Source organism: Sus scrofa, chromosome 8 (genome assembly GCF_054392235.1).
Source record: "Sus scrofa isolate SSC_HxYL_T2T_F1_AM1 chromosome 8, Sscrofa_HxYL_maternal_Yorkshire_Landrace_v2.0, whole genome shotgun sequence".
NCBI lineage: Eukaryota > Metazoa > Chordata > Mammalia > Artiodactyla > Suidae > Sus > Sus scrofa.
Genome location: NC_139390.1, coordinates 56152501 through 56161797, shown reverse-complemented (window position 1 = coordinate 56161797; position 9297 = coordinate 56152501).

Below are 9297 nucleotides of genomic sequence, written 5' to 3'. Positions count from 1 at the left end.
ACACCCTTATTTAAGTGACTGGACTTAACAAAAAGGAATCCCTAGCACCTAGTAACAGAACAAAGATAAAGAAACACAAGGCAGGAATTCCCGTTGTGGCTCGGTGGAAACGAACCCGACTAGCATTGACCCCTAACCTGGGAACCTACAAAATGGCACATGTGAAGCCCTAAAAGAAGACTACACACACACACACACACACACACACACACACACACACGGCACAGACAGATGCGAAAGGAAAAGAAAAGGAAGGAAAAAAGAAAAGGGAAGAAAGAGAGAAATGAACAGGCAGAGCAAGCCATTGTGAATGATCTCTAGGGACAGATATTTTTCTCCAAGCATAATTTTATTTTTCCCCAAGTGATACCAGACCTTCTCTCTCTCTCTCTCTCTCTCTCTCTCTCTCTCTCTCACACACACACACACACACACACTCTCCCTCCCTCTCTCTCTCTCTTTGAAAAAATTTATGTATTTAGTGGAGTTCCCATTGTGACTCAGCAGGTAGGAATCTGACTAGCATCCATGAGAGTGCTGGTTTGATCCCTGGCCTCGCTCAGTGGGTGAAAGATCTGGCATTGCCCTGAACTGTGGTGTAGGTTGCAGACACAGATCGGACCTGGTGTTGCTGTGTCTGTGGTGTAGGCCAGTGGCTCAAGCTCTGATTCCCTAGCCTGGGAACCTCCGTGTGCCGTGAGTGCCACCCGAAGAAAGCAAGGGTAAAAAAAAAAAAAAAAAAAGAAACATAAAAACCTGGATTGGGGAGATCCCATTGTGGCTCATTGGTAACAAAGCTGAGGAGCACCCACGAGGATGCAGATTCGATCCTGGGGTGGGGGGGTGGGGTGCTGGTGCTGGTGGTGCTGAGGTGTGTGCGTGTGGGGTGATAAATAGGTTACCTCTGGCTTCTGGGGGGTGAGAGTCAGCATGGTTTTCCTGCACCTGCTGCTCCTGGGCAATTATTTAGTTTTGGTTTCTTGTTCCTTTGTTTTTGTGGTCCTGCATTGTGGTGAGTACTGGTGTAAGTGGCAGGTTCCTATTTGATCCGACATTTCTTTGGCTCTGGTGTCGGTTGACAGCCATGGTCATGACTGGTGGTGGCTGTTAAGTCTCCAGGAGTTCCACGCAACATTCTGATTGTCTTTCTTCCTTGGGCTTTGGCTGCAGCCTCCCCCTACCCCCTACCCCCCCCCCCCCCCCGCATCATATGGAGGTTCCCGGGCTAGGGGCCGAATCAGACCTACAACTGCTGGGGCGTATGCCACAGTCACAAGCACCATCATATCCAAGCTGCGTCTGCAACCTACACCGCAGCGCAAGGTGATGCCACCAGATCCTAAACCCACTGTGGAAGGCCTGGGATCGAACCTGCAACCTCATGGTTCCTGGTTGGATTCCTTTCCACTATTCCACGACGGGAACTCCTGGGCTTTGGCTTTTGACAGGTGGAGGGACACAGCTTTCTGAAACGGTGGGGCCAGGGCAAGGCATAGAAACATAAGATGGATGTGAGCCTGCGCCTATTCTTTTCTCGTGTGCTGGGAAGATAAGGTGGCTCTTGCCAGCTGGGATTTCATTTCCCCACAAACGATCAGGCTCTTAAGGTATCAGGCAGGGAAGAGGGAGAGTCAGAGTTCCCATTGTGGCTCAGTGGTTAATGAATCTGACTAGGAACCATGAGGTTGCAGGTTCCATCCCTGGCCTTGCTCAGTGGGTTAAGGATCCAGCATTGCCGTGAGCTGTGGTGCAGGTTGCAGATGTGGCTCAGATCCCGCGTTGCTGTGGCTCTGGTGTAGGCCAGCGGCTACAGCTCCGATTGGACCCCTGGCAGGGGAACTTCCATATGCCGCAGGAGCGGCCCTAGAAAAGGCAAAAAGCCGAAGGTGGGGGGGGGGGGGGGACAGAAGAAGAGTGAGAATCACGGTCGGAAGAACATGGGGAAATCGGTGCTAGGTGCCTGGGTGTGTGAGTTCACACGGAATGCTAACCCAGACCCCTGGCCAGCCACATTTGGGGTATCTATCAACTTGACTCTCCACTCTCCAGCTCACCTGGGTGGTGCTGCCCTGCCCTGCCCTGCTCATGTAAGACCTGGCTCCTCCAGGGATGGCTTTGCACCAGAGGGAGACGGGGCAAAGTCACTGAGCTTAAGGTAATTTCTCCAAGAGAGACTCTGGGAGAAGGAGACCAGCTGGGTTTCTGTGTGTTCATTTTTCTTCCTGTCTGCTTGTTTGGTGCAGGCCAGTCCATGTGCCGAGACATTCAGAAACTCTGTACTAGCTGAGACTCAGACCTTGTTCCGAAATAAGCAAAGGGACTTTGAGCTGGGATCACTCCCTGACAAGTAGCTAGCAAAGAAGTTTCCCGTAGCTCTCAGGCCCCATCCCCGCCCTCAGGCGGGTGGGCGTGGGGAGGGGGTGGGGGGGGAGGGGAGGGGCTCGTTCAGGCAGGCAGGCAGGCAGGCAGGCAGGCAGGCAGGCAGGCGCTGGTTCATTAGTCCCGCACCCCCCCACTCCCGGCCCCAGCTGCCCGCCCCACCCCCCACCCCCGGCCGCCATCCCTGCTGCGCCGCCTCTCGCTTCCCAAATCGCCTGGACTCACGCCCGGGAAGGGGGGGAGGGGAGATCAGGAAGATCCAGGCCTCAGGGCCTGGGTTCAATCACTTCATTCAAATGCAGAAACTCTCCAGTCAAGTCAGAGGTGGTGACTTTTCCTGGAGCTTCTCTTTAGGGAAAGTGTTTTTTTTCCCCTCTTTCCCCAATTTCCCTACCCTCAGGCTGCCCCTCGCAGACTGCATGGAGGGGGGTGGGGGAGGATGTGTGCACGAAACTCGCCTCGTGTCAGGCCAAAGGAGCCCCCGCCATTTCCCAACCCGGGAAACCCCGCAAAACTTCTGGAGCATGTTGGCCTTGGTGTGGGAATGGACATCTTCACTTGCCATCTTCCTTTGCACGAGGAGGAGATTTTCATCTCCTGCTGTCTGGGGGCCAGAAAGGAGGGCCAGAGTGTCCCTTTGGTGTGGGCCGGTCCTTAAGTCATTTTACCTCACAGGAATCACCCACACAGGGCATGGAGACACGTTTGGGGTCCGCCTCCTCCGAAACGTCCCGGGAAACCTCACGTGTGAAAAACTGAGCTGGGGAGGTCCCATCGTGGTGCAGAAGTGGAAATAAATGCAACTAGGAACCATGAGGTGGCAGGTTCCATGCTCAGCCTCGCTCACTGGGTTACGAATCCCACGTTGCCATGAGCTGTGGGTAGAGGAGAGTGAGAAGGAGAGGGAGGGAGGGGGAAGGGAGAGATCCTCCATTTATGGAACTGGTTTCCTTGTTTTGAGATGACGTCGCTTTGGTGAAACAGTTGTCAGATGGCCTCTCAAAAGGCGGTGATGTGGATGGGCTCCCCGAACCAGGCCCACAGAAACCAAAGGAACGAAGGGGTTAATCCTTGGAGCCAGAGTTCCCTCCTCTGAAACTGAAACCAAGCTCAAGCCCGGGAGTGCTGGTGTGTTGGAGCCAGAGACATTGTTACAGCTAAAAGCTACTTTGAAATAGTCTCCATTAGGTTATGGCTTGCCTTGGCCCACGAACTTATGACTAATGACTACTGTCGAGTCAGAGTTGTAGTGAACCTGGTGTTTTCTCTACCCTTGAAACACTCCCTAAGGATTGCGCCCCCCCCCCCACCCCGTGGATGAGCAATCTTCACTCCGGAGAGAAGGTCAAAATGCCATAACCCCAAAGACACTAGAAACATTCCATGGACCACCTGACTCCAGCCTTGATGACTTTGAAATGGTCTATCCTAATCTCCTATCCAGGGAGAATGCAAGCACCCTGATGCTTCTAGACAGCTCCGCCACCCCCATGCCCACCATTAAGCTAAACCTATAGAACCCCTTGCTATCCCCTCTCAAGGGAGGACACAGTTTTGAGGTCCTTAGCCTGCTGTGGCCTCCTTAGCCTGGCAAAGCAATAAAGCTGTTCTTTATGCTTCACCCAAAACTCTGTCTCTGAGACTTAATTGGAGCTGGAGTACCAAGGCCGGTTTGGGCTGCCAAACTTTCCTGGAACTTTCAAACTGTTACATATGAAGAACGGAGCCGGTGACTCTGTGTGTGTGTGCGTGTACGTGTGAGAGAGACACAGAGAGACAGACAGAGACAGTGAGTGAGACAGAGAGAGACAGAGGGAAGAGAGAGGGAGAGGGGAAAGTCCCTTCAGTCTTTTGTTTTCTCGGTTTGTTTGTTTGTTTGTTTGTTTTGTCTTTTTGCCATTTCTTGGGCCGCTCCCATGGCATATGGAGGTTCCCAGGCTAGGGGTCGAATCGGAGCCATAGCTGCCAGCCTACGCCAGAGCCACAGCAACGTGGGATCTGAGCCGTGTCTGCGACCGACACCACAGCTCACGGCAACGCTGGATCCTTAACCCACTGAGTGAGGGCAGGGATCGAACCCACAACCTCACGGTTCCTAGTCGGATTCGCTCACCACGGAGCCATGACGGGAACGCCCCTTCAGTCTTTTGAAAGGCCCCTCTGAGAATGCCGTCAGGTGTTGGGGCCAACTTTCCGAGGGGCTCTTAGAGAAATGAACACAGGGTGATGGTTTCACTCTCAGAGACCATTTCTCTGATGTGTTCATCGAGGGACTCCACGGGCTTCCGTTTTCAGGGCCTCGGGACAAGCGATACGTGTTCTCATCCGCAAGGATGCCAGGTCCAAAGGGTGGGAGAAAATGGGAAACGCTGATGAAGAGAGTTGTAGCCAGAGATGGAAGGCAACTGGAAAAACTTCAGGATCCAGTCCAGTTTTCCAGCCACTGAGTTTCTGATTTCTGGAAGGATTTGGGTAGGGAGGAAAAGGTCAAGGATTCTCCATCCCTCTGACAGAGGTATAAGTTACAAAGTAGATGTACAACTTTTGAGAAAAAAACGAACAAACAAAGAAACAACCAAACAAACAATTTTTGTCCCTTTGTCTTTATCAGGAAAAGTGAAAGATGGAGAGAGGGAGGGAGGGAGGGAGGGAGGGAGGGTGGGTTGGATGGATGGATGGATGGATGGATTTGGGGGGCGGGGAGAAGATTCTTAGATCCTAATGACCCAATGCTTTCTCTAGTCCTGGGCCTTTAGGTGATATATCTATATCTATATATCTATATCTATCTGTATACACACACACACACACACACACACACACACACACACACACACACGTAGTTATTTTCTGTTTCTAGGGCTGCACCCATGGCACATGGAGGTTCCCAGGCTAGGGGTCCAATCGGAGCCGTAGCCACCGGCCTACACCAGAGCCAGCACAACGCGGGATCCGAGCCCTGTCTGCGACCTACACCAGAGCTCACGGCAACACCCGATCCTGAACCCAACGAGCGAGGCCAGGGATCGAACCCGCACCCTCAGGCCTCCTAGTCGGATTCGTCCAGCCATGACGGGAACTCCTACATATGTATATAGTATGCATATAGTATATCTTTTTTTAATGCCCACGCCCCAGCCCTATGGAAGTTCCCAGACTCACGGTCGAATCAGAGCTGTAGCTGCGGGCCTACCCCACAGCCACAGCAACGCGGGATCCTTAACCCACCAAGCGAGGCCAGGGGAGGGATCGAACCCACATCCTCACGGATCCTAGTCGGGTTCATTACCGCTGAGCCCTGATGGGAACTGCAGGGGACATCTTTTTTTTTTTTTTTTTTTTTTTTTTTAAGATGTAAGTTTGTTGTGGTTGTTGTGGTTGTTGGTTGTTGTTGTTGCTTTAGCTCGGCATACAGTGGGCTTGCTTACAATGTTGTGTTCGTTTCAGGTGTACAGTCAAGGGGATTCAGTGATCCATCTACATCCATCTATCCCTCCGTTCTTTTTCAGCGTCTTTTCCCCTCTAGGTGATTCCAGAATATTGGGCCATTCCTTCCTTGTGGGTGGGAACACCAGCGTGAAAAAAAACCATCACGGGGGAGTTCCTGTCGTGGCACCATGGAAGCGCATCCGACGAGGAACCTTTGCAGGGAAGGGTGTGGGTTCGATCCCTGGCCTCGCTCAGGGGGGCGGTAAGGATCCGGCAGGCAGTGCCGTGAGCTGTGGTGTCGGTCGCAGACGCGGCTCGGATCCCACATGGCTGTGCCTGTGGCGTAGGCCAGCAGCCGTAGCTCCGATTCAACCCCTCGCTTGGGAACTTCCATATGCCACGAGGGCAGCCCTAAAAAGCAGAGGGGGGAAAAGAAATCATGAGGGCGGGGGAGAGGGATCCATGAGGAGGATGGGATGAACATATACACACACAAAAGAGTCTCTATCCAATAGACGACGAACAGGGACCCCTACGCCACCTTCTGGAATCCAAACGCCAAAACCACAAAGCAGAGTTCCCGCCATGGCGCAGTGGAAATGAGTCCGACCAGGAACCATGAGGTTGCAGGTTCGATGCCTGTCCACCTCGCTCAGTGGGTAAAGGATCCGGTGTTGCCGTGAGCTGTGGTGTTGGTCCCAGACGCGGCTCGGACCTGGCATTCCTGTTTCTGTGGTGTAGGAGGTCAGCAGCTAAAGCCTCCGATTCGATCCGTCATCTGGGAACCTCCATATGCCGTGGGTGTGGCCCTCAACACACACACACACACACACACACACGCACGCACGCACGCACGCACACACGCACACGCACACGCACACGCACACACACACACACTCTGGAACCCCCTAAATGGGAGAAAACCGGACACAGTAGTTTTTTAGGGGTCCAGTCTCTGTGACAGGTGAGGATATCAGGCTTGCATCGAGGGAGGGAAGGCTTCACCCCACGCAGAAAACACACCCACCTACCCACCGACCGACCTTCCTTCCTTCTTTCCTTCCTTCCTTCCTTCCTTCCTTCATGAGAGAACAGTTGGATGACCCATCCTAAGTGTCGGTTGAATGAAGTCTAGTTACCAGGGTTCAGAGTGGGGGAGGGAGAGGGGTAGGAAGTCTGAAGCCTCTGGCGACTCTCCGAAATGTTCTCCCCCCAGGGTGACAGAGCCAGCAGGTCAGGCACTGCCTTCTCTAGAAACCTTCCTGCCCATGTCCAAGGGGGTGTGGGGGGTTGGGGGTGTGGGGCAGGGAGTGGGCCAGGGAGCCTGGAGAAACCCAGACCACCAAGCGGCCATTCTCCCATCGCCCCGACTGTTTGTTGAATGAACATAATGGACGTGATCCAAGTCTGCCACGCCGCCGCCGCCGCCGCCGCCGCCGCCACCACCACTTTCTCCATCATCTCCCCCACCCCCTTGCCTGCAGCCATCTTTGAAAAGGCTGCTGTTGTGGCTGCCTTTGCATGAAAGTGAGTGAGGACCCCTCCCTAATACGGAGTGTTTCAGTCCCTGGTGTCTCTGACAGCTCGCTCATGTATTGGTTGTGAACCATCTTGCCTTGAGGATTTGGAGGATTCGTGAACATTGCAGGAGCCATGGGAGCAGTGAAGTCCTTATCGCCAACCCGACACCCCCCCCCCCCAAATTTCGTGGCAGGGAGCACACTTTTCTTTCACCCAAGAGATTTATTTCCTGCTTTCTGAAGAGAGAAGGAAAGGAGGGTCAGAATGGTCCTCTGGTGTCTGGTGTCCTGTCCCTTTCATTGCACACACTCCTAGTGCCACTGCGGGAGGCACGTTCGGGGCGCGGGGTGGGGTGGGGGTGGGGGACCTGCTGCACGCACCCGCCCCTCACTTTCAAATGCGAAACTCAAGGAGGATGTGAATGTCCTCCATGCCACCGATCAGGTGAACGGGATGGCTTTCTAGGGAAATCCTGGTGTTTCCTTTCACTGCCATGACGAACACCCAGAAACAACCCTGTAAGTTCATACAACTTTGTCAGTCAACTGTATTCCAATAAAATGAAAAAGCAAGACACAGACACACCCACACGCACACACACACACACGCGCGCGCACACACGCACCCCAACCCAGAACCAAACACCCTCTCCTGAAATGGGGGGGCGGGCCCACCGGAGAATGAGCAAGAGAATTCCAGAGTCGGTAGGAAAGTGTCATCTGCAGCGGTGTGAAAAACCCCAAGCTCTTTTCTTCCTGTCAAGGTGAATAAACTTTGTTAATGGGAGTGGGTGCCCTCAGTGTGCCCTCCGAGAGGAAAGGCAGGGAGCATTTTCTCCCTGAAGAGCTTAGTGCTGTCATAGCACTGACGGACAGGATGAACGATCGGTGAGAGGTGGCAGCAGCAGTGGTGGCCGCCTGCACTGCCTGGGCGGATTGGAAACATAGACGAGCCACCAAGACTGCGTGTGACACCCCCGTGGGCCACCCCCCCCCCCCCCCGTCTGTACAGTGACAAGAGTCCTTTGGGGGAAAAGGGAGGGTGGGTGCTCTTCCAGTGTGTCTGTCTGCATTCACCAGGTGTGGGAGAGAAGACAGATGTTTGTTTCCACTATCGTTCGGAGGACTTGCCCAAGAGTACCACGTCCCCCCAAAGATAGCACCGGAAGAGAGATGCACGAGGTTTCTGAATGCATGCCGTGGGTGCTCCAGGCTGCCTCCAGGCCGCCCCCTCGCCCTCGCCCTCCCCCTCCCCCTTGCCAGAGGCAGACGTTCCTTGAAACAGCTGGCTTTGAACTTGGGCTTCTAGAGGAAGGTTTTTCTCCTGCTTTCAAGACGGGAAGAAGAGGGTGTCCGTCTCACATCCGTCCTTTCCAGAGGGCCCTGGATTCCAGATCCTCCACATGCCAGCGCCAAAGCCGAAGCGGTCGGTCTGGGGGTGCCCCATTCGGGTTCCCTCCCCACACACCTGCACGCGCGCGCGCACACACACACACACACACACACGCACGCACCGGGAACAGTGTGATCTCCCACGCCCCCGAAAAGCTTCAGAATGGCCTCAGTCCGAGGCAGTAGACCTATGTATGTCCTCACACCTGTTCAAATAATGTCTGCCCTCAGCCCCACCATCCCCTGCCTCTTTTAAGGACAAAGGCACTGTAGGTTTCCCTGGGGAAGGGAGACTCCATGGCATGTAAATCACAGTCTTAAGGAAAAGGATAATAGCATATGCCGGGGGGGGGGGGGGGGGGGGGAGAAAGAAGGGGGGGGAGGGGGGGGACCCGCGGTGGTGTGCTTGTGAGGGAGAGAGACAGAGACAGACAGGGAGGGACGGAGGATAGGCAGACAGTGAGAGGCAGAATCAGAGGGAGAAAGAGGAGGAGGGGAGAGAGACAGAGAAAGTGAAACAGAGCTAGGTATAGAGGACGCTGTGGCTGGGTCGGATTCTGCGTGTTCTCAGTGAAGT